The sequence below is a fragment of the Sturnira hondurensis genome, unplaced genomic scaffold, assembly GCF_014824575.4.
Source record: "Sturnira hondurensis isolate 20B ecotype Veracruz unplaced genomic scaffold, ASM1482457v3 Scaffold0006496, whole genome shotgun sequence".
NCBI classification, from domain to species: Eukaryota; Metazoa; Chordata; class Mammalia; order Chiroptera; family Phyllostomidae; genus Sturnira; species Sturnira hondurensis.
Window position 1 is genome coordinate 11,766,932 of NW_028079127.1, and position 24,993 is coordinate 11,791,924.

At 38.0% G+C, this 24,993-nt stretch overlaps 1 protein-coding gene across 4 annotated transcripts in view; it reads right to left on the reverse strand.

The window, feature by feature from the left end:
• FRS2 (fibroblast growth factor receptor substrate 2) overlaps window positions 1-24,993 on the reverse strand; it is a 106,695-nt gene that overhangs the window by 33,320 nt on the left and 48,382 nt on the right. For all 4 annotated transcript variants that reach the window (XM_037049468.1, XM_037049466.1, XM_037049469.1 and 1 more), the window contains 2 exons: window positions 19,448-19,542; window positions 18,532-18,574 (listed from right to left, as the gene is read on the reverse strand). The gene's annotated coding sequence lies outside the window, so the exon portion shown is untranslated. The remainder of the gene's footprint in view (window positions 1-18,531; window positions 18,575-19,447; window positions 19,543-24,993) is intronic.

The following is a 24,993-nucleotide window of genomic DNA, read 5'->3' on the forward strand; positions in this document are numbered from 1 at the left end:
GTCTAAGCAGACCCCAAAGGCATACTGCATACAAAACAGGTTAGGGCAGAGTGTGGCCAAGGGAAACTGCTGGGAGAATTTAAGTAGGCAAAACCTAATTAGTAAATTCTGGCAATCTGCCAACGCACAGAACTTAACATCCACTCTTAGGCTGAAGGTGCTTGCAGTCAGCAAAGTTATTCTCAGAATTCATATGTCTTAGGGGAATGTCCTGAAAGCCCCCCCCCAATGCTAAGAATTTATGGATTTACATAGGCTGGGTTTATTCCAAACAAAAATAATGCAGTTGGCCATCTGGTGCACAACTGCCCACTGAGAGCTTCTAGAAACAGTCCTCAGTGCCACACAGTCTGTTCTTTAAGTTTCTCTCCTCTACTTATGTCTTTCTTCTCTAACACCTTCTAACAACCTATACCCAAGTCCATAGATAGCCCTCAGGCCTAAAAACAGCACTCCAGTGCCACTGAACAACAGGGGTAGAAAGATCAGGGTCTAGACACCACTGGGATTACTACAGGCACAAATCCTATTTCAGGTGTTTGACAAGTATCAAAAAAAGTTCTTCTTTGTTGTTTCCCCCCCTGATATTTTCAGGACAAAATATGTTCTAGGAAACTTCATTAAGCCATGAGAGGGGAAAATTAATCAACAACAAATGTTCCCCAATCAAAATGAGAAAATAAAATACATTTTGTCCTTAAAAAAATGTGCCACCCTGGCTGGTGTAGCTTAGTGGATTGAACGAGGGCCTGCAAGCCGGAGGATCACGGTTTGATTCCCAGTTCAGGGCACGTGCCTGGGTTGCAGGCTAGTTCCCGGCAGGGAATGCACAAGAGGCAACTATACATTGGTTTTTCTCTCCCTCTCTCCTTCCCTCCCTGTCTAAAGATAAATAAATAAAATCTTTTTTTAAAAAGTACCAAAAATGGAATCAGACAGACTGTATTTTGATAAAGAATCTTTTCCAAGCTGTAATCTGGGTGATTTGTGTGTGTCATCAGGCTGTTTACTTCCAGTGAAATCAGGTTATGGGGCCAGTCTGGGCTTTACGTTGTTTTTTAAAAGCAGATTTTAATTCTTAGTTTGTTGGTTACCTTCATTCTCAGCTGTCAGTACAGCAGGTCCCAGAACTGTCACTTAATAAACATGCATGTGTGTTTTTGTTTGTTTTTATTTTTAGTTTACTCTTTTGACTCCTTATAGACTCTGTAATCAGATACCACAGCCTATTAAAATTAGTTGCAAAATAAAGCCCTATACTCAGAGACAACATACTCTATGTTAAAGACCATAATCTTTACTTTATGAGCTTCATAACGACAATTTTAATTTCTTTGCTTACTTTCCAGTTCTTGGCTGTGCTTAAGAAAATGGAGGCTTACCCAAATAGTAATCCACAGGTATGGAAGCCACTATATTATTGTTGTTATTATTTTGAATACTAATGGAGATATATATACTGTTTTTCATCAAAGCTGAGAAACAGCTGATTTTAAGGCTAATAGTTTATGGACCACTAAAGTATACAAGTAGCCAATTAAACTATGATGTGTCACTGACTGATACACCCAAATTTTTGTGAATAAAATTGGAAAATATCTCTTGGATCAATGAATACAGTCAAATAGTGCATAGTGGAAATATCAGGAGCTTCAGGGTTAGAGAGGTCTGAGTTCTTATCTAACCTTTCTGAATCTGAGTTTCCTCATAGGAAAGTTAAAAACACCACCACCATGTCCTACCTCCTATGGTTGTTAGGTTTGAAGGCTCTTGTAGGGATAACAGTGGGGAGTATCCTAACTACAGTAATGAAAAATGAAGATGAAGAGGATGGATTAGAGCAATATTTAGAAATCACTGGTATTAATAACAGCCAATATTAACTAGACTGGGAAGAAGAGCAGGAGTCAAGGAACATTTCCACAATCTCCTTTTAGGTGATGCACACTTTCTGAGCTAGGGGGACAGACGGACACAAGGTTTAGAGAAGCATATAAACTCAGTTTTGAATGTACTGTGGTACCTGTAAGATACACAGGTGAAAGTGGTCAACAGGCAAACTAAAATATAATTACAGAGGTGGGGCAAAGATCTGAGTTGGAGATATGGACCTGAGAGTCATCAGCTTACAGATAGATGCAAGGCACAGGACAAGATGCAATTGCCCAATGAGAAGAAAAGTAAAACCTACAGGAACTTGTAAACACCAACATTTAAAGGAACTACAGAGGAAGAGAAGCCCACAAAGGAAACTGAATGGGCACTGTCCAAGAAGCAGGAAGAAAATCCCCAGCAGTGTCACAGAAGCCTAAGGAACAGAGGGACTCAAAGCGAACCACATAAGGTGTCTAATTATTAAGGTAAGATTGCAGAAACAATACAAAGTTACTTTGGAGAAAAAAATATTGAGCATTAAAAAAGAGCAGGATTGAACAGTCAGCTGTCTTCAAATTTCTCTGTTTTATGGAATAACTTGACTTGCTTGTTCCTAAAACAGAAGTTGGACCAAACCATAGACATCTGTGACAATAAAACAGACATCTACCTATCTAACAAAGCACTGAGTTCCCCTTAAATGTTGAGTTCACTAGAGTCCACTACTGGTTAAGAAACTGGATGAGGAGACTTAGGCTTTATTTCAACTGGAGTAAATTTCAGGGACCAAACTAAATTTCAAAGACTTTGCATTAAAAAGAACAAAGGGAAAGACACAACCAAAAAGCTTTTAAATACTTAGAAATAGAAAGTAATAGTTGTATAAAGTTTTTAAAATTAGATTAAATTAAAACACATAAAAGAGAGACAGGATTTTTATAACCTTGTGGGTCTAAAGTAAAAAACTTAACTTGATTTAAAAACTTTTATGACTGATTTTAGCTATAAGACTTCTGTTCCATGTCATTAAAACCTACCCAGCTGAGTTTTTACAATATAACTTTTTACTACTAAAAAATTATGTTCTTTCTTTTCTTCATTTTAAAGTTCAGGTACATCAGTTTGTTTGCTTGCTTGTTTGTTTTTATGTTGTGTTTATTTGTTTACTTGGTTTTATGTTTGTTTTTGTTTTATGATAGTTTATAAAATTACTTGTAATGCTGGGTATTTTCCATTTGGTCTCCTCCAGAGCCTTCCTAGGAGCCTGACTTGCACGGGCACCAGCAGACCAGGCTGGCTATGGCTCCATCCCTTACTGAAGCTCCTTCACTGATGGATCCTACCAGACAACCCTCTCCTATACCTACAGCTCTTGCTGGTTCAGGTGATCACCCCCTCTCCTCAGTCCCTTTCAGACCAACTGAGGTGGTAACAGCTCCTACTGTTACTAGCTAGCCTGGTCATCACTGCTTGCCGGTTTCCTTTAACCTGCCTAAACTCTGTAAATGATCCCTTCATTAAATTATTTTCTATTAACACTGTTAGTTTTAAGACACTACTGTTTCTTGCCAGAACCCAGACTCATAACTGTTACTGATGTTTCCAATACAGGAATTATATATTGTACTTATAACCATTACAGAAAATACTGCATGAGAAAAGAGCCATGATCTTATTACATTTCTTGTCAAACTAAATTCTTAAGAATGAAAAATAAAAATTATCATCACAAAAATAGATAAAGAATTATTTGTAAACATTACTGAGATTAATATCTCAAAAACCTTCCAGTCACCCATTACACCTCACTCTCACATCCCATCTCTAATCTATAAATCCTTACAGATCTCTTAAAAATATAGCCCAGTTCACCAGCTGCTTACCATCCCCACCACTGCTTCTCAGGTTCAAGCTCCCGTCACTCCTTTTCTGAACTGTGCAACAGCCTTCTGACTGACTGAAGGCTCCGCCTCTGCTCCTGTCCTCCTCCGGCCTTTTCTCAACAGAGCAACCAGAGTAGTTAAAAAGTGTTACGGGACTGCACATATTTTTAGTGGTAAAAATCATGACTGTTAGAAACATGGTCAAATGAACACATGTCAAAGATATTATTTAACTCATTAATTAATGAGGGAACCATTAAGATGCTACAACTAGTTCAAAAGGAGAGTTCCAAGAACCACACCTATATAGAGAATAAGGAATTCTGAAATGAATTTACAAATAGATGCAAAACAGTTCTTATTCACAGGGCAATAATCAATTGCATTCCACTGGACACAATTTATTTGCACTTCTATGGATGTGACTCATGTGCCTTTTTAAGCTTTCTACAAATTACAAAACTGCAAGATTAACTCAAAGAAAATGGGGCAGAGATAAATTCAATGGATGAACAAGACAGAACACCTACTCATCATTTTTTGCCCATTTCAAAGTAATTCATAATTTTTCCTGACAAAATCTTGTATAGCACCCCATTTCCCTGAAAGTAAAAATCAAAGACTTTTTAGTGGCCTGGCCTACAAGGTCCTAAATACTTTGTATTGCTTGCCCTTCCTTCCTGCTCCACTACTAATGTCATGTATTAATACTTTACAACTCTTCCCCTCTGCACTCTATTTCAGCCATACTGGCTTCCCCTGCTGTTTCTGAATACACTAAAGCATGATTCTACCTCAGATCCTTCGCAACCATTGTTCTCTGTGGAACACTCTTCTGCCAGGTACCCACAGAGCTTGCACCCTCACTTGTGCCAGGTCTTTTTGTTCACAAATCGATTTATTAGAGGACTCCCCTGACTGCCTATAGGAAACAGGCAGACCCCCAACTTGTAACAGCACTCCTTTTCTTCATATGCTACTCTATTATTTTCCAAATGACTTATTACCAACTGACACATTGTATACTGACTTTACTTTTGAGTCCCTGTCTCTCTACCCCATAGCCACCAAATGTAAACTTCATTGAGGCAAAGACTCTGGCTTCTTCACTGCTATATCCCTAGAGCCTAGAGTGCCAAAAACATTAAATGCTCAGTAAGTTTCAGTTAAATGAATAAATACTCTAATATTAGATAGTACTTCAAAACAGCAGCATACTTATTGATAACTCTTGTCCCTGAACTTCTATTATGCAAAAACTTAACAATAAAACTACAACCAAATAATCTTACATTATTACTAACTTACTTAATAGTTACTGATTACTTTAAGAAATGTAGCTTAAAATCATCACTTAGATTTACCTGAACATTGACAGCTATTTCATGTAAAACGCTTTGAAATTTAGCATGTAGTATAGCAAACTTTTCTTAGAAACAATGCTCATAAGCACTGTGGCTGCAGAAGTGTTCAAATACTGAATATTCACAAGACTTAGCAGCCACCAGATGTCCTCCTTCTCATAGGACATAAATTCTAAGGCTGTCATTCGAATTGCAGTTATTATAGCAGATGTGATGTCTAAGGATTCTACCTAGGCAAGTCAGTTGCCGAAGTCATTTTCGAACCTGTATCACTCCCTCCAAGATGGGTCACTCTTTTAAGTTCCTGCAGTCTTAAAATGAGCCTAGGTGAAGATGAGGAACTCTAGGGCTGAGACTATTGTTTGTGTTGAATTTCTGATGTCAACCCTTCCCCTAAGTTCTTCTCATTCTTAACCTTAAAAGGTGCCTAGTATTAACTAGTATTTTCTTTGAAAATCACTTGAATTACCTGCCCTATGCCATTCCAACACCAACACCTTTGGTTTAATCACTTGGCATTTCTTTGGTATTTGGAACTAAAGAATAAAATAAACATTCAACTGAAACAGAATGAAGAAACAAGAACTCAAAAAAAAAAATAAAAAAGAAATAGACTTCCAGGAAGTCCAGGAAGCCCAGAGAGTCCAATGAAGTTGGACCCAAAGAACACACACCCAGGCACATCATCATTGAGTTACCCAAGATTAAAGACAAAAAGAGAATCTTAAAAGCAGTAAGAGATAAGGGGACAGTCACCTATAAAGGAGTTCCCATCAGACTGTCAGCTGATTTCTCAAAAGAAACCTTCCAGGCAAGAAGGGGCTGGAAGGAAGTATTTGAAGGTATGAAAGGACCTACATCCGAGATTACTATATCCATAGGGAACCCTGGTGCACTGCTGGTGAGAATGCAGACTGATGCAGCCACTATGGAACACAATATGGAATTTTCTCAAAAAACTAAAAGTGGAACTGCCTTTTGACCCAGCAATTCCACTGCTAGGATTATACCCTAAGAGCCCTGAACCATCAATCCAAAAGAACCTGGGCACCCCAATGTTCATAGCAGCACAATTTACAGTAGCCAAGTACTGAAAGCAACCTAAGTGCCCATCAGCAAATGAGTGGATCAAAAAACTATGGTACATTTACCCAATGGAATTCTACACAGCAGAGAGAAAGAAGGAGTTTATACCCTTTGCAACAGCATGGATGGAACTGGAGAGCATTATGCTAAGTGAAATAAGCCAGGTGGTGAGGGAAATACCATATGATCTCACCTTTAACTGCAACATAATCAACAAAAGAAAAAAGCAAACAAAATATAACCAGAGTCACTGAAATTAAGAACAATCTAACAACAGCCAGAGGGGAAGGGGGAGGGGACAATGGAGAGAAGGGTTTTCAGGAACTACTATAAAGGACACATGGACAAAACCAAGGGGGAGAGTGGAGGCAAGGATGGGAGGTGAGTTGGCTGGGATTGGGGGGATGGGTGGGGAGAAAATGCAGACAACTATAATTGAACAACAATAAAGTAATTTTTTTAAAAAAGCCTCTATCCAGCACAGCTATCATTTAGAATGGAAGGGCAGATAAAGTACTTCCCAGATAAGGTCAAGTTGAAGGAGTTCATCATCACCAAGCCCTTATTATATAAAATGTTAAAAGAAAAGGATTTCTTTATCTAAGAAAAGGAAGATAAAAAATATTAACAGTAAAATGACAACAAACTCACAACAATCAACAAATAAACCTAAAAAATTAAAAGAAAGAAAAACAATGAAAACAAAAACTAAGCAAACAGCCAGAACAGGAACAGAATCAGAGAAATGAACATCACACAGAGGGTTTTCAGTGGGGAGGGGGAAGGGAGGAATGGGGGGAAAAGGTACAGGGAAGAAACATAATTGGTAGGCATTAAATAGATGGGGAGAGGTAAAAAATGGTATAGGGGGGTGTGGGATGGGATGGGAGTAATAGAAAGAAAACTGTACTTGAAAAATAATTAAATAAAAAAATTGAAGAAAAAAAATGGTATAGGAAACAGAGAACTCAAAGAACTTATATGTACAACCCTATGGACATGAACTAAGGTGGGGGGAATGCTGGAGGGCTGGAGGGTGCAGTGTGGGGGGGATAAAGGGAGAAAAATTGGGAAAACTGTAATAGCATAATCAATAAAATATACTTGTAAAAAATGTAATGAATGATATTAAAAATGAAAATAAAACAAACAGAACTAAAACAATACCTAAAGCAAAAACAAACCTCAAACAAAATGAGTACTCTCAAATTAAATCCTCTTAAAAAGGGACTGGGATATTAGCGCGAATGACAAAAAATAAAAAAAAAATTTAAAATAAAACTTACATACTTATAATTAAGTGTACATGTCTAAACAATTCATGGGACAAATAAGAATTACTTTTAAAATAAAGCCAAGAATATTCTGTACCAAAATGTGTGGGAAGCCAGCCAAGATGATACTTAGATGCAAATTAAAAGACTAAGAATTCAAATTTAAAAGTTCTTTTACAAGGACAGCATAAAAACCCTAAAAATTCTGAGGAAGCAGAAATAAATAGCAGGACTTAAAAAGACAAAAAACATTCACAACACAGATGATCAATGGAGTCAACAGTTCATTCTCTGAGAGAGTGATCAAAATGGTAAACCCCTGGAAAAACTAATCAAGCTAAAGAAAAAAACGAACTACAAAAGGGAACCATCATTACAAATGCTGTAGAGATTAAACTAATAAGAGGATATTACAATTTTACTGTAATAGGTTTCTACATTTGAAAATTTTTCAGAACATACATCCTATTAAAAACAACTCTCACTTTCTAGTTCAAAACCTATCACAAACCTACCGTCATGAAACATCAAATTGCCAAGCGTGGTACTGGCATAGGACATACAGATCCAACAGAACAAAACTGAGAATTCAGAAACACACCCACAGATTTATAGTCAACTGATTTTCAATAGAGTGCCTGGACAACTAATTCAATACGGAAAGAATGGTCTCTTCAACAAATGGTGCCGGGGAGACTTCCGCCAAGATGGAGGCCTAGGTGGAAACACTGTTCTCCCACAACCAAGTTTGAATACAACAAAGGTTTGGTAAACAAAGATGCAGCCAAAGAACAGAAAATTGAACTATATGGAAGTCCAACAACAACGAACCGTTCGACTGGGACAGGTCAGAGGGGTGGAGTCAGCAGCGGAGCAGGGTCGGGCAGGAAAGATCCCCAGACCCAGGTGCGCAGGCAGCCAGAGTAGCAGCGGGTGGCAGCGCGGACCCAGTGAGGGTGCGGGGCAGGCTGACCACGGTCACACATTTGTGCGCAGATAGGCCAAAAGAGGAATGGGCAATGAGGCGGACCTCGCAGGCCCCAGCGGGCGAACCCAGTGAGTGCGCAAAGCGGCTGGCTGACTGCGGTAGCACATTTGCGTGCAGTGGGACAGATCAAGAGCGCAGGCGCGCGCGCAGGGCCGGCAGCGGAAGACGGCAGACCGGATAGCCATTGCTTTCCTTTGACCCCGCCCCCACATACAGCATCACAACCCAGCAACTGAGTTGCCCCTGGGAGCCCTGGTGAACACCTAGGGCTCTGCTCTCATACGTAACAGGCAGGAACAGTCCAAAATATGGTTCAAGAACTCAAAGCCCCAGAGCCAATAACTCTAAGCAACCAGGAAATAGCGAACCTCTCAGATGCACAGTTCAAGACACTGGTGATCAGGATGCTCACAGAACTGGTTGATTATAGTCACAAATCAAAGGAACATATGAAGGCTAAACTAAGTGAAATGAAGGGAAAGGTACAGGAAACCAATAGTGATGGAAAGGAAACTGGGACTCAAATCAATGGAGTGGACCAGAAAAGAGTAAAGAAACAAGAATTCAAAAAAATGAGGAGAGGCTTAGGAATCTCCAGGACATCTTTAAACGTTCCAACATCCAAATTATAGGAGTACCAGAAGGGGGAAAGAAACAGCCACGAGTGGAAAACTTGTTTGAACAAATAATAAAGGAGAACTTCCCCAGTCTGGCAAAGGACACAGACTTCCAGGAAATCCAGGAAGCTCAGAGAGTCCCAAAGAAGTTGGACCCAAGAAGGAACACACCAAGGCACATCATAATTACATTGCCCAAGATTAAATGAAGGAGAGAATCCTAGAAGCAGCAAGAGATAAGGACACAGTCACCTACAAAGGAGTTCCCATCAGACTGTCAGCGGATTTTTCAAAAGAGACCTTACAGGCAAGAAGGGGCTGGAAAGAAGTATTCCAAGTCATGAAATCCAAGACCTACAACCAAGATTGCTCTATCCAGCAGTTTTCATTTAGAATGGAAGGACAGATAAAGGGTTTCTCAGGTAAGGTCAAGTTGAAGGAGTTCATCATCACCAAGCCCTTATTATATGAAATGTTAAAGGGACTTGTCTAAGAAAAAGATAAAAATCATGTACACTAAAATGACAGCAAACTCACAATTACTAACAACCACACCTAAAATAAAAACAAATTAAGGAAACAACTAGAACAGGAACAGAACCACAGAAATGGAGATCACATGGAGGGTTAGCAACTGGGGAGTTGGAGGAGGAGAAGGGGGCAGAAGGTACAGAAAATAGGGTGAGGGCAAGAATAGTAGGGGAAATAGAGAATCTAAAGAACTTGAGACACATGGTCATAAACTAAAGGGGAGAATGGTGGGGGGGTGTGCAGGTAAAAGGGGAATGAAGAGGGGAATAGAACAACTGTAATGGTATAATAAAATATATTTAAAAAAACAAACAAATGGTGCCGGGACAACTAGATTTCCAATAGAAAAAAATAAAATGTGACCTCTACTCTATACTCTATAAAAAAATTAACTCAAAATGGTTCAAAGACCTAAATGTAAGCACTAAAACCATAAAATTTTCAGAGGAAAACATGTATCTTCATGACCTTAAATTAGGCAAACGTTTCTTTGTTATGATACCAAATTATAAGAAAAAAATAAAAGAAATATACAAACTGGACTTCATCAAAATAAGAAACAGTTGTGCCCTGACCAGCAAACAGAAGGCCAAGGTTCAATTCCCATCAGGGCACAAGCTTGGGATGCAAGTTTGGCCTTAGGTGGGGGTGTGTACGAAAGGCAACCCATCAACGCCTCTCTCTCACATCAATGTTTCTCTCCCTCTCTCCCTCCTTCCCCAATTCCTAAAAATAAATAAATAAAATCTTTTTAAAAAAAAGAAACATTTGTGCTTCAAAGGACACTATCAAAAAAGTAAAAAAGACAATCCAAAGTATGGGAGATAATATTTGGAAACCATGTATCTAAAAAGAGTTTAGTACCCAGAACATAAAGAACTCTCACAACTCAACAATAAAAGGACAAATAACCCAATTTTTAAATGGGTAGATCTGAATACACATTTCTCTGAAGAAGATATACAAATAACTACTAAGTACATGAAAAGACGGTCACTCTGGCCAGGTGACTCAGTTGGTCAGAGCCTCGCCCAGTGCACCAAAAAAGGCTGTAGGTTTGATGTCCAGTCAGGGCACATACCTAGGTTGTGGGTTCAATCCCCAGTAGGGATGCTTACCAGAGGCAACCAATGTTCCCCTTTCACGCTGATATGTCACGCTCTTCCTCTCTCTCTCCCTCTCCCTTCCTTAATAAACATACACTCAGGTGAGGATTAAAAATGAAAAGATAATATCATCAGTCATTACGGAAATACAAATCAAATCCACATATTCCACCTCATGCCCAGTAGAATGGCTATAATAAAAAAGATAGCAGCCCCGGCTGGGTGGCTTAGTTCATTGGAGCATGGTCCCAAACACCAAAAAGGTATGGTTCAATTCCCAGTCTGGGCACACAGAGGAGGCAACTGATATTTTGCCCTCACATCAATGTCTTTCTCTTTCTCTCTCTCCCTCTCCCTTTAAAATCGATAAACATACTCTCAGGTGAGGATTCAAAAACAAACGTAATCAACATCACTAGTCCTTAGGGAAATGCAAATTAAATCCACATATTCCGCCTCACAGCCACCCACTGGGATAACTATAATCAAAAAGATAACAGCAGCCCTGGTTGGGGAGCTGGTTGGTTGAAGCAGTTTCTTACACCAAAAGGTTACGGGTTCAATTCCCAGTCAGGACAAAGATATCAGTTTCAGAGTTGCAACCCTGGTGGGGTGCATATGAGAGGCAATCAACAGCAGTTTCTCTCTCACATCAAAGTTTTTTTCCCCTCTCCTTCCCTCCCTCCCTCCCCACTTCTTCTCTCTCTCAAATCAATGAAAATTGGGCTTCTGGTCAAGATGGCAATGAAGGCAGGCATGGCTTGCCTCTTCACACAACCACATCAAAATTACAACTAAAATGTGGAACAACTGTCATTCAGCAACATCAGAAATAGAGTTGAATGGAAATCTCACAACATCCATCCAGACCGGTAGGAGGGGCACAGATGCAGAACAGGCTGCTCTGACACCCATGTGGATAAAAATTTGTGAGGGATATCTTAGAATTGAGGAGTCCTGGCCCCATGCCAGGCCCCCCAGCCCAGAATTCCAAAACAAATTATGCCAGAAAGATAAGTGCCCCCAACTTCTGGCTGCAAGAACCAGCAGTGATTGAGTAAGTGGAGGAGGCTGATAGAGACCTAAGCAGTTCCTCTTCAGGACTCACCTACTCAGACCCACTCTCTCTGGGCTCCAGCAATGGGGTGGCTACTTGAAGGGCCCCAGTGGTATACAGGGAGAGACTGAAGTGCCTGGCATATGGGAGAGCAAAGGCCATTGTTCCTCTTTGCCTGGGAATCTCCAAGCCCAGCACAAGTAGCAGCCATCTCTGATTGCACCTCAGATTGTTCAGGGTGTCCAGAAAAAAAAACACAGGTTGGGGCTGACTCTGGTGGGCACCATCTGGGAAACCCCAGGGCCAGCACACCCAGTGGACAGCTACAGACCACATCAGAGCACCACCACCCTGCCCCTGCACAACTGATCCCCCACAGAGGGCAGAGGTTGGTGGTCAGTGGTCAGAGGCAGTCCTTGCAGCTGACTGGCCTGGGTAAATCCCTTCCATTAATCTGCCAATAGCAACCAAGGCTCAACTACAAGTGGAGGGTGTACTCAGCCCATACAAAGGGCTCACCTTGAGTACGCAGCTTGGGTGATAGGGGAGGCTGTGCCACTGGACCTTATGAGACACCTACTACATTAGGCCATACTACCAAGACAGGGAGTCAAAGAAGCTCTACCTAACATAGAAACAAACACAGGGAGGCTGCCAAAATAAGCAAAAAAAATGGCCCAAATGAAAGAACAGATCAAAACTCCAGGAGAAGAGCTAAACAAAATGGATAAGCAATTTATCAGATGCAGAGTTTAAAACACTGTTTATAAGGATGCTCAAAGAACTTACTGAGGACCTCAACATCATAAAAAAGACCCAGTCAGAAACTAAGGATACACTAATTGAAATAAAAAACAATTTACAGGGAAACAACAGTACAGTAAATGAAGCCAAGAACCAAAGCAATGACTTGGAACATAAGATAGCAAAAAAACAACCATACAGAACAAGAAGAAAAAAAGAATAAAAAAAATGAGGGTAGTATAAACAGCCTCTGGGATAGCTTCAAATGATCCAACATTCGCCTCATAGGGATGCCAGAAAAAGAGAAAAAGCAAGACATTGGAAAGCTATATGAAAAGACAGTGAAAGAAAACTTCCCTGATTTAGTGAAAGAAATAGACATGCAAGTCCAGGAAGCATAGAGTTCCAAATAAGATAGATGTAAGAGGACCACACCAAGACACATCATAACTGAAATGCCAAAGGCTAAAAATAGAGAGAAGATTGAAAGCAGAAAGAGAAAAGCAGAGAGTTACCTACAGGGTAGTTCCCAGAAGACTTCCAGCTCATTTTTCAAAAGAAACTTTGAAGGCTAGAGGGGACTGGCAAGAAATATTCAAAATGATGAAAACCAATAACCTACAACCTAGATTACTCTACTGAACAAAGCTATCAATAGAACTGAAGGACAGATAAAGTACTTCGCAGACAAGGTAAAGCTAAAGGAGTTGATCATCACCAAACCATTATTATATGAAATGTTAAAGGGACTTATTTAAGAAAAAGAAGATCAAAACTATGAACATTAAAATGGCAATAAATACATAACTATCAACAATTAAATCTAAAAAACAAACTAAGCAAATAAGCAGTACAGAAACAGAATCATAGATATGGAGATCTTTGGGATGGCGGCCAGTGGGAAGGGGAATTTGGGGGATAGGAGAAAGGTAAAGGGATTAAGAAGTAGAAATTGGTAGCTATAGAATAGGCAGGGGGATGTTAAGAGCAAGTATAGGAAATGGAGAAGCCAAAGAACTAGTATGCATGACCCACGGACATGAACCAAGGAGAATGATTGTCAGAGGGAATGGTGGGTGCTGGGTAGAGAGGGGGCAATGGGAGAAAAGTTGGGACAACTGTAATAGCATAACCAAAAATATTTTTAAAATAAAACAATTTCTAGCAGATTTAAGAAAAATGTGAAAGGGAAAAATCATTAAGATTTTAGTTGAGAATGCCATCAGAAGTTATTAAGGTATACATGAGAAATGACAAATAAGGAACTGAATTCAAAGATGAAATTATTTCAATCTTTTAATTTCCCTCCATATTTTACACACTAATCAGAGCAATCATGTCAAAGGAAGCAGACTATCTGATTTAAAAAATAATAGGATGCTAATGTAATACAGAGCCTCCAGTGTTCCAACTACTTCACATCCTAAATATAATATACATTTATGCCCTCACTTAAGATCAGCACATTATTAAAGGCATCTGTTAACAAGAATTAAAAAAAAATACCTAATGGCTCAATAAGTGTCTGTATCAATGTCTGTCTTGATATCTCATCTTAAATATTAGCAATGATGCCCATGGTAAAATCTAAGTGGTGCTTCAGACAAGTGGGGCATTGGTTTGAACCTTCTCATTGCTCCTTGAATCACATTTTTCACTAAAGGCAGAACCTCTCTTTGGATGCTTCAGGGAAGAAATACCTAATGTATTAAGATCAGATCTCCTTTGGAAAGAGTAAGAATTATTTAAAAAACAAAACACAGACTGAAGGACTTTCAAATAATTCTGAAATTTAAAGTGCCAAGAAAATAAGCATAATAAAGGAATACATCATTCCATTGGGAAACTATTAACTATACATATCATTAAACATATAGCTATAAAACAACATATAAAAATATATACATGACTGGAATGGATGAGTTAGAAAAATAATGATCCCAAAATAATTTTTAATAATATGAAATGTGTCCATCAAGCAAAATAAATTAATTTCCATTTCATCCACCACCAAAACACCCTCCCCCCTTCTCCAAAAACACACACATTAATATAGAGTAGGTATTTCAATACGAACTGTAAGCATCTGGCTCACATGAAAAACAAAACGATTTTAACCACACAAGTTCCAGCACTCAGACTTGGAGTTTCTACGTGCTGCCCACACAGCACTTTGCGAGCATGTGATTCGGAGGAATGATGCGCAATCACACCACATTCCTTCCCTCAGCTCACACATCAAGAACTTGCCCTCTCAGCTGCATTCTTCTCCAAACAGCCATGGTCACCTTAGCAACCCTATGCTCCTAATATGGACAGCTGGTCCATTTAAAGTCAGCCCTTCTTGGCAGGGAAAATGCTTGTTCTTCAAATTAGGGGAGAAAGAAGAGGTTTTCCTTTCAATACACATTACAGGGGTTGATTCAACTTGATCAGCACTTTTGTTCTGTGGCAGTAAGCTGGGTCAAATTTCAACCTATTCTGAGTTTGGATTTTTTGGTGTTTTGTTTTGTTTTTTATCTAAAGCAAATGGCTAAAAATAAAATAAAGGCAGCTCATATGGAATTCTAAGGAAGAGCAGAACATGAAAAAAAAGATATTTGCAATAACTGTATTCTTTTATAAAATGATAAAGCTATCCACACTGTTCAAAGTTCAAATTCACTTAAATTGAACTGTAACATCTGAAGCCTTCATATGTAGTAAGAAGTCAGAAGACCTGTCTTTTTAAAAATATTTTTATTTAATTATTGTTCAAGTACAGTTTTCTGAAGAAATCTGTCTTTTTAAACATCATAGCCTAAAACTGAACAACAAAAACACTGCTAAACTTCAAAGTCCTATAACTTCAATCTACTCAATACACTGTGAGTCAACAGACTGATCCCACCACCTACAGGTAAAATTTCACAATCTTCCCAAAGCCTCAAATGTATATTAGGTATTGAAACCAAATGGCTAGTATATCTGAGAATTCTCCAGACCTACAATAACCTAGAATAGCACTGGATTACTGAAAACCAATCTTGATCTTATGCTTATACCATGAAAGCTGGGCCTGAAACAAATTAGGTCTCTTGGGATAAAAGATATAGGTTTATAATGAAGTTTACCTAATTTTTGTACTATGGATGAGTAATTAGGGGAGGGGAGGGTGGAGAACTGCCATGTTCTAAAATATGAGATCACATTCCAGACCCACAAAGGGATTCTATACTCCCATCCATCAAAATGAGACACCTAATCTTTAAGGAAAGTATATATGCATGCTGGAAACTAAAAGGCACCTTAAATTTATGGCCTTCATTGTAAATGGGAAACATTTAAGAAATAATTTTCTATATAATTGGGGTACACAAAATCTGTATTAATTTAATAAATGTTTAATTAAAAATGAAACATTTTTAAACCTTAAAGTTTAAAACTTAAACTTCGAGGTTTAAACTTAAAAGTTTGAACCTTAAAGTTAAGTAAGTACCACCTACATTATTCATTGGTTATATTTTTGTTTGTATGTGTGCTTTTTAAACTTCTCAGAGAGTAAGTTTCTTCCTGGTTAGAAACATTTCTTTCAGGTTGAAATTATCCTAATAATTGTATGCTCTATACAGAACAAAGTTGATGAGGTAGCAGTATAGATTAGTACAAAGAACCTAAAGCTAATTCCACTACTGCTTTCATCATTTGTAAAATGAGAATACCATCTGTTTTACTTGATTCAGTCAGGCAGGAGGAGCAGAGACATGGCAACACAGAGGAGGCAGTCCCACATCCATAGGTAGTGGATAAAGATGAGGAGGTATACCTCAAGAGTGAAGGATCTGAGCTGCATGCCAGGCCCCCCAAACCAGGTTTCCAGTACCAGGAAGGTAAGTCCTGATAACTCTGGGCTATAGAAAACAATGGGGGTTGGGACAACAGAAGAAACTGCAGGATTCTCAGGCCTCTCCCCTTAAAGGGTCCGAATGGACTTAGGACTTACAGAGACTCACTCCCTCTGGGCTCCACCACTGGGACAACAGCTGGAAAGGCACCAGTGGCATATGGGGAGAAACTGAAGTGTCTGGCATCAGAGCGAGTGCCAGGGGACAACTCCCTCCGAGGCAAAACTCCTGAGGCCAGGCAGCAATCGATGTTCCTTTTCTGAGCCCTCCCTTACACAGAGCCACAGAGTGGTGACATCATATCTGAGACTGTATCAACCTGGGTCACAGTGGTTGCCCTGCTCAGGTGATTACCCAAGGTTCTGCCCCATCCAACTTAACGGTGCACTTTTCTATACTAGGCCATGCCACTAAGACAGGGAGTCAAAGCAGTTCTATCAAATACATAGAAACAAACAGAGGGAGGCTGCAAAAATGAGGAAACAAAGAAACATGGCCCAAATGGGAGAAGAAAAAAAGAACACAACTCCAGAAAAAAAATTAAACAAAATAGAGATAAGCAATCTAACAGATGCAGAGTTCAAAACACTGCTTATTAGGATGCTCAGAGAACTCACTGGGTACTTCAACAGCATAAAAAAGACCAGGAAGAAACAAAGTTTATGCTTCAGTAAAATTTTTTAAAAATTGACAGAGAGAATCATCAGTGGAGTGGATAAAGCCAAGAATCAAATCAATGGCTTGGAATACAAGGAAGAAAAAAATCAATCAGAACAGCAAGAAAAGAAACAAAACAATGAAGATGGAGTAAGGAGCCTCTGAGACAACTTCAAGTGTACCATCAGTCAAATCATAGGGGTGCCAGGAGTAGGAGAAAAAGAGCAAGAAATTGAAAACTTATTTGAAAAAGTCCAGGAAGAGCCCAAAACAATATGAACAGAAGAATGACCACACCAAGATACATCAAAATTAAAATGTCAAAGGTTAAAGATAAAGAGAGAAGCTTAAAAGCTGCAAGAGAAAAGCACATAGTTGCCTACAATGGAATTCCTATAAGGCTGTTAATTTCCCAAAAGAAGTTTTGCAGGCCAGAAGGGACTGGAAAGAAGTATTCTAAGTGATAAAAAGCAAGGACCTACAACCTATATTACTCTACTCAGCAAAGCTATCATTTGGAATGGAAGGGCAAGTAAAGTGCTTCCCAGACAAGGTAAAACTAAAGGAGTTCATCATCACCAAGCCTTTATCATATGAAATGTTAAAGGGACTTAAGAAACAGAAGTCAAAACTATGAACATTAAAATGGCAATAAATTCACAACTATCAACAACTGAATCTAAAAACAAAGCAAACAAGCAGAACAGAAACAGAATCATAGATATGGAGATCATTTGGAATGGCACCATTTGAGAAGAGGGAGGGGAAAATGGGGAAAAAGGTATGAGGATTAAGAAGTACAATTGGTAGGTACAGAATAGGCAGGAGGATGTTAAGAACAGTATACGAAATGGAGAAGCCAAAGAATTTATATGCATGACCCATGGATGAGGGGGGGGGGGGAATTACCAGAGGGAATGGGGATAGTGGGTAGAGGGATAAAGGGGGAAAATCTGAACTATAATAGCAAAATCAACAAAATACACTAAAATAAAAATAAAACCATCAGTACTAATGAAAAAGTTTAAAAAAATAAAAACATCCCATTATTTAAAATAAAAGTAAATAAAAAAGATAAATAAAGCAAGACCCTAAAAGAGATACTCAGCAAAGTCACTAAGGCAATGTCCACTGAGACAGAAGGTAGATGGGTCCCAGTGGAAGAAGAGAACCTTTCAGAGAATAAATAAAAACCCACTCCTACTGACACCAGGAATAAAATCTGACTGCGAAAAGCAGTGTTTGAGTTTCAAAGGTGAATCACACCCTTTTATCCTAACTTCATATAAGATGAACCTGTGTTTCTAGCAAATTCTGAGGCAGTCAAGGTCTGCAAACAAATTTTTGACAATCTTGCAATAATCAACAAAAGATCTCAATATGGGAAAGGAATTTTTAAAAATCAAGAAAATGTTAGCCTGTTTTCAACTATATTTGTTTTATTTCTATACCAGTAATTTCTTACCTTGTAGAATTCTCTTCTGAGAAAAATAGATGCAATTTTGTTCCTAAAAAATTTCAGATAGAAAAGTTGAAATGTTAGTTTCAAAACAAAGTCTGTTGAAAACGAAAAGTTATAAAATGCTAACATGGTACATACGAAGTCTTGTAACATTTGATATTACCAAATCTTAAGGAAGAGACAGTAAGTCTTTAATAATAAAAGTACTTTATTATTTTTATAAAAATAGTATTTTTATCACTACAAAAATACTCATAATAATCAAATCATTTTTGCTAGATATACAATGTGTAGCTCATTATTCTAAAACACTGTTAATTGATTGGGCTTTACTCTAGTCAAGATTTGATATTTTGAAGGGTACTTTTTAGGCATAACCTACATGCCGTAAAATTCATCCTTCCAATGCATAACAATTCAGTAATTTTTGCTATACTGACAGAGTTGTAGAACCTTCTCTACCATCTAACTCCAAAAAACTGTCATCCAATAAGGAACCCTGTACTGAAGCAAACATTTTTCTGCCAAAGAGGACTATTTGAAACAATTTTTTAAAATTTATAAGAAGCATATTCTCTATAACACAATGATCAAAATTATGTTTTCTTTTAAATGTGTAGAACAGAGACTGGTAGAGAAAACAAATATTGAAAAATTGTAAGAGTAGCTGTATTAGTAACTGACTCTTTTTCAAATATTCCCTCTAAATCTATGATTTTACAGTATTACCTTTATTTTTTCTTAAAAAGTATAGCACAAACATACATTTTCTGGACCTATATGTTAGAATTTGTACTATAATCAACAGTAAAAGAAAAAATGCATATATACATTTTAACAATGTCCACTATGCTTTTTTACTGTTTTTCAAAGTAGATAAAATAAGTATAAAGTTAAAGAAAATGTTGGCCACACTTACTAATCTGGTTGAAAAGCCACAGCTGCATTTTACTTTACGACAGATTGGCTGTTTCATCACTTTGCATCTGGGCATCTACTTCCTAATGGTCATTTCTGAAATAAAGATGTGGTAATTAAGTATATTACAATAAAAACATGAAATTTTTAATGACAATTACCTAAATTTTGGTGACTACAGGAAACTATCATGAGAGTTCTTGAGCAACTTTCCAATACAGAACATTGGCAGGACTGAGGGTAAGTTGGGATGGACGGAGTACAGGCTACGGTCCCACTGGCCCAGAACTCAATAGTTAAGTTACAAGTGCTGAGTATGAAAATCCATAACCTCCTCAGTCCTTGATCCCTTTCACCCACCAGGGTCTTGCAATTGTTAAAATGCCATTTACAGATTGGAAAAAGGAAAAAAGAAAAGATGTAGAAGATAAGCACTAAAACTGCACACTTGAAAAAAAGAAATGAACAGCTTACTTGTATCTGTTTGTCTATTTTCCTTCTCACATCTATAAAGTAAGCTCCAGAGATTTCTGTCAGATTTAATTAATGATATTTTTCAAGCACCTAAGACAATGACTACCATGCATTAAGTGCTCAATAAATATTTAGTGAAAGAACGAATAAACCGATGGATGATTTAACATTAACTGATAACAAATGTAACCTGACAGTATCTCAAAATGGCAAAGTGTCAAAAGGCCATAGCTTCCACACAGACACCATTGATGCTAATGCCAACTACATTATCTTTATTGCTTTTTTCCCCAATAAACAAAGCCCCTAGTTAAAAGACAATCAAGACAGAATCCCAACCTTCAAGGAACAGAACAAAGGCATATATGTCACTTCCTAACTTTGTGAGTGCAACTTCTGGGAAAGACTCCTAGAAAAAGAATTGCTAGATAGGCAATTTTGCTAAATATTGCCAAATGGTGTGAGTGAGGGTTTTTTTCTTTTATAAATATGTGTGTTCTTTGAAGTGCTGGTTGTGAAGAGAGCTAAGAACATAAGAGAAAATCTTTCATGAGGAGTGACAGGATAACAAGTCTCAGAAATACCCCTCACAGAACCCAGGAGTTCCCTATTTTCAATCCCGTAGCTCAATCAGTATCCCGCAAAACGCTACTCTTTTTGTAAAAAGTTGGGGGAATACAAATACTAACACAGACTTGCCTCTTTTTCCTTTCAAAAAGAAGCAATGGGAAGGATAAACTGAAACCATTTTTAAAGGGTTATCTCCAGAGATAAGAGAAAACAGAGGAGAAGGCACAGAAATGGAAGACTTCTCAGAATATACTTCATAGTTTTTACTTTGAAGACATATTTTAAGAGCAAATGAACATCAATGATACTGACATTCTGAGTATCAAAAAAATGACTACCATTGACTGAAACATAACATAAAAATTCATCTTTGGAAATTGCTAGGGCACTAACAACTGAGAATTGATAAAGGAGAAATATCATCTGGAAATCAATAAAGGGGAATAATCAAGCATTTATCCTGGCTTTCTTTGTGAAAAATGCCTCAGGGTAATATAGCAGTCAATAAATGAAAGCTCTTTTTTATAGGATTCCTAACATAAACATAGAAGTAATGATAGAATTAGGAAATCACCATTTTGTAACTCCTAATGAAATAATAGATATTTAAAAGTCATCAATTATTGTTAAAACCATTAGGTAAAAAAGGCTGACGGGAAACTTTTAATGGATAAGCCAGTTGACAAAGCTTGAACCCAGTGATTAATCTTAACAGCATTAAAAATGCGTCAACCAGCCCTGGCTGGTGTGGCTCAGTGAACTGAGTGCTGGCCTGTGAACCAAAGGGTCCTGGGTCAGTTCCCAGCCCAGGCACATGCCTGGGTTACAGGCCAGGTCCCCAGTTGGGGGTGTGCAAGAGTCAACCACACACTGATGTTTGTCTCTCTCTTTCTCCCTCCTTTCCCTGCTCTCTAAATATAAATAAGTAAAATACTTTTTATTTTAATTGCTGTTCAAGTGCAGTTTTCTGCCTTTTACTCCCATCCCAGTATAAAATTTTTTTTAATGTGTCAACCAGATACGTGTAGAAATATTCATGACCATCCATTAAATGTTCATCCTGGAAGCTCCAGTTTCAAATGATATCCACAATATTACCTACCACCTAGTCCTACCACCTTGTTTCTCATCTGCATTACAATAGTTTCCTATCTGATCTCCCAACCTCTCTTTCCTTTGCTCACCTCAAAAAACCAGTCAGATTAGTCCTTTTCAAAAAGAAAGTCAGATCATTCTTCTGCTCAAAACCTTTTGAGTCTACCTCATTGATCTAAAAGGCAAAGTCCTCACAAAGGCATAGGATCATGATCTGGTATTTCCCTTCCCCATCTCTGTAACCTCATTTCCCACCATTCTCCCTCTTGTTCACTCCATTCTAGCCACATTGGTTTCTTTCCTACCCTTAAACACATCAGGCATGTTCTCAGGGCCTCAGGATTTGTTTTCCCCTCTGCCAATCATACCAGTTAACTCTCTGGCTTATGCCTCCTCCACCTCCCTTAGGATTCCATTTTTACAAGTTATATTATCAAACAGATATGCCTTGGTACCTTAGGCAAGCCCAAAACCTCTGCCTCAAATTTTCTTATCTGGGAGAGAATATGATAGGAGAAATCAAGTCATAAATTTTCGAGATGACAATTATTTAAAACACAAAAGCCATCAATTTTCATATCTTTGTGTCTAAACACCTATAGAACTATACTGTCCTTTTCAAGAGTTTCTAGATTCCACGATTCCAACTTCAAAGAATTAATGAAGACAGAGCTACCATATTGTGGGGGTTTTGTTCTTGTAATCATCTATATTATAACACTAGAAAAGAGAGGGTTAAAGACTTGAATTAAATGGGTCCCATTAAAAAACAACTAGCAAAATAAATGGCATTCCCTTTCCTCCCACTCCTTTCAGGATTTCTGTTAGGGAATACATGTTAAAGTTCCAAGTAATCTCAGGACAAGTTTACTTTCAAATGTATCTGTTACCTTCAGGCACCATGACCCCCCAGAAAGAACTCACTAACTCTGTAACGTGACTAGACAAGCTATGACATGGCTGAGATGTTTGAACTTAATTATTTTTCTTTAAGTAAACAAACTCCCCTTGGGTTAAGGCCTACTCATTTTAAACACCCTATGGCTGGCAAGCTTCAGAGTCTTAAGAGAAGAGATAGCCAGGAGACAGAGAAAACAGCAAGTATGACTCAGTGATCACATTTAATAGTCTCTGAAGATCAAAACAAAGATACCACTTCTGGCAAGAGTTCTCTAGAATTGCCCCCAAACTGACTTATCCACATACCTTTCATGTGAACAATTTATTTTCACTTAGTTTAAGGTTCACAAAGCATTTATTATGTGCCTATCAGACCTTCGGTACAAAAATAAACCAAGAATACAATGAAAACAATCAGCAGGGGTTCTAAGAGCTGAATGATGAAATGCAATGTTAAAATCTGCTTGTTTGGGATGAGGACTCCTTGAGTATATTTTGCAGAAATGCCCCTGCTTACTTGGAAATCACACTTTAACAAGTCCTATCACTTGAAACAAGGCTAGTGAATTTAAAGTAACCTTTACTGAGCCAACTTCTGTGTGCCAGATATTTATACTAAGTTCACAATTCTCAGAGCTTCCCTATGACAAAGCACATACATTGGTTAAAGATCGTGTCCAAACCAGAAAGAGATAGCACCATGATGCAAAATCTCAGTTTCTTTTTCACTATTACAATCTGCAGTAAACTGGAATAAAATTATTAGTCACAGTATCACATTTGCTCCATAGGAGTAACATAGAACCCAGGCTGCTCTTCTAAGAAATTTGTTCCATTCTTCCAAAGTTTGCTTTAGATAAAAAGGTAAAGAGGGAAGGTTTACTCTTATACACTAATAAGAAAACTGTGGCATTAAGGAATAAATCAGAAGAATATGCTACATTTAGGTCTAAGTGAACTGAGTAAGAGCAAGCTAGGCTAGCACAACTTACTAATTAGTACTCATTCATGATTAATCTAATTACCTCTAAGTGTTGGCTATTTCATTACACATTGAGAAGTTAGGAAAGAAATGATAAGATTCAAGAGAGTAGGAACGTAATTATTCATCAAAATAGTTTCTGTACTTTTTCTGGATGTTTGAAATACTTCTTTCTCTCTTTACAACAGATGTAGATAAATACACATATTAAAGTATTCCATCAGTTTATTAAAATTTACAGTAATATTGATCTGACTGGTGTGGCTCAGTCAGATCAATATCATCCATTCCACAAACAGAAAGGTCACTGGTTCAGTTCCTGGTCTCGGCACATGCCCCGGTTGTGGGCCAACAGTTGGAGGCCATGCAAGAGGCAACAGTTGGAGGCTGTGCAAGATCCATGTTTCTCTTGTACAGCTGTGTCTCTCGCCCTATCTTTCTGTCTCCCTTCCCCTCTCTCTAAAAATAATCTTTTTTAAATTTACAGCAAAACTACTATTTCTGATTATTAATTTTTCCTTTCTGGAAAATTATTTCACGTGGAATTCTCTAGTTCCTGACAGTACAGAATAACACTTATTGGTGTCAGTTCTTTACACTCAACAGAATTGGATTTTTAACATGTCATTATCAGAAAATATTTTGTAGGAATATTTTCTTTCTAAATTGTAAGCTTATTGGTTATTATGAAATGCATGCACTGCCTATCACACAGTAAAAGTAACATCCTAATTATTAAAAAATGGGTAGGGGGCAATTATTTAACTATCAAGACACATACTACCGAGGAAATGTGGCCTTGTTAAACTAAAGAGATCCTCATATACTTGGAGAAAGTGAAAATTCCTTGGAAGAAATTATACCCAATGACTAAAAACATGCCATTTAAACAACTTACTGTTTTATAGAGGAGAGACTCAAGAAATTGATTGTTTAAAGTTTCTCAAAGGCCTAAATACATATATATACACTAGCCTTCTAAGTAAAAGTATCCCCAGGTATTTGAAAGTTTGTGTTACACTACTTCAATTTTACAAAAGACCTGTATGACTATAGTAAGTCCTCACTTAACACTGTGGACAGGTTCTCGGAACTGTGGCAAAATGACGTATTTCAAAACCAACTTTAATAAAGGCTAATTCATATAAATAAGAGTTAAAAGTTCCTATAGCATCTCCTCAATGTTATAACAAAATGATGCTGAATGAAAAACAATATCATTCAAGGACCTGTTGTGTTTTACTAACTGCAAGAAATTGAAGAGGTTTTTCACCTTTACAATACAAAGTTAGCTAAAGCAAAAATAGTGTTCAACATCTATTCTGCAGTGAGCTGTCACAGAGGCAGTGTGTACCCCACACAGCCAGAGTGGCACCACCAAGCTCCTTGCCTGCATCCACCATTCCTACTACTTACACTCAGAAAGAATGAAAGCTGCTGGAGTTACTCCTGGTTCTGCTAGTAGCAAAGCAGTCTCTTTTAGTCTATTCAGAAATGGATAAAATGGAAAATCTGACTAAGAGTAC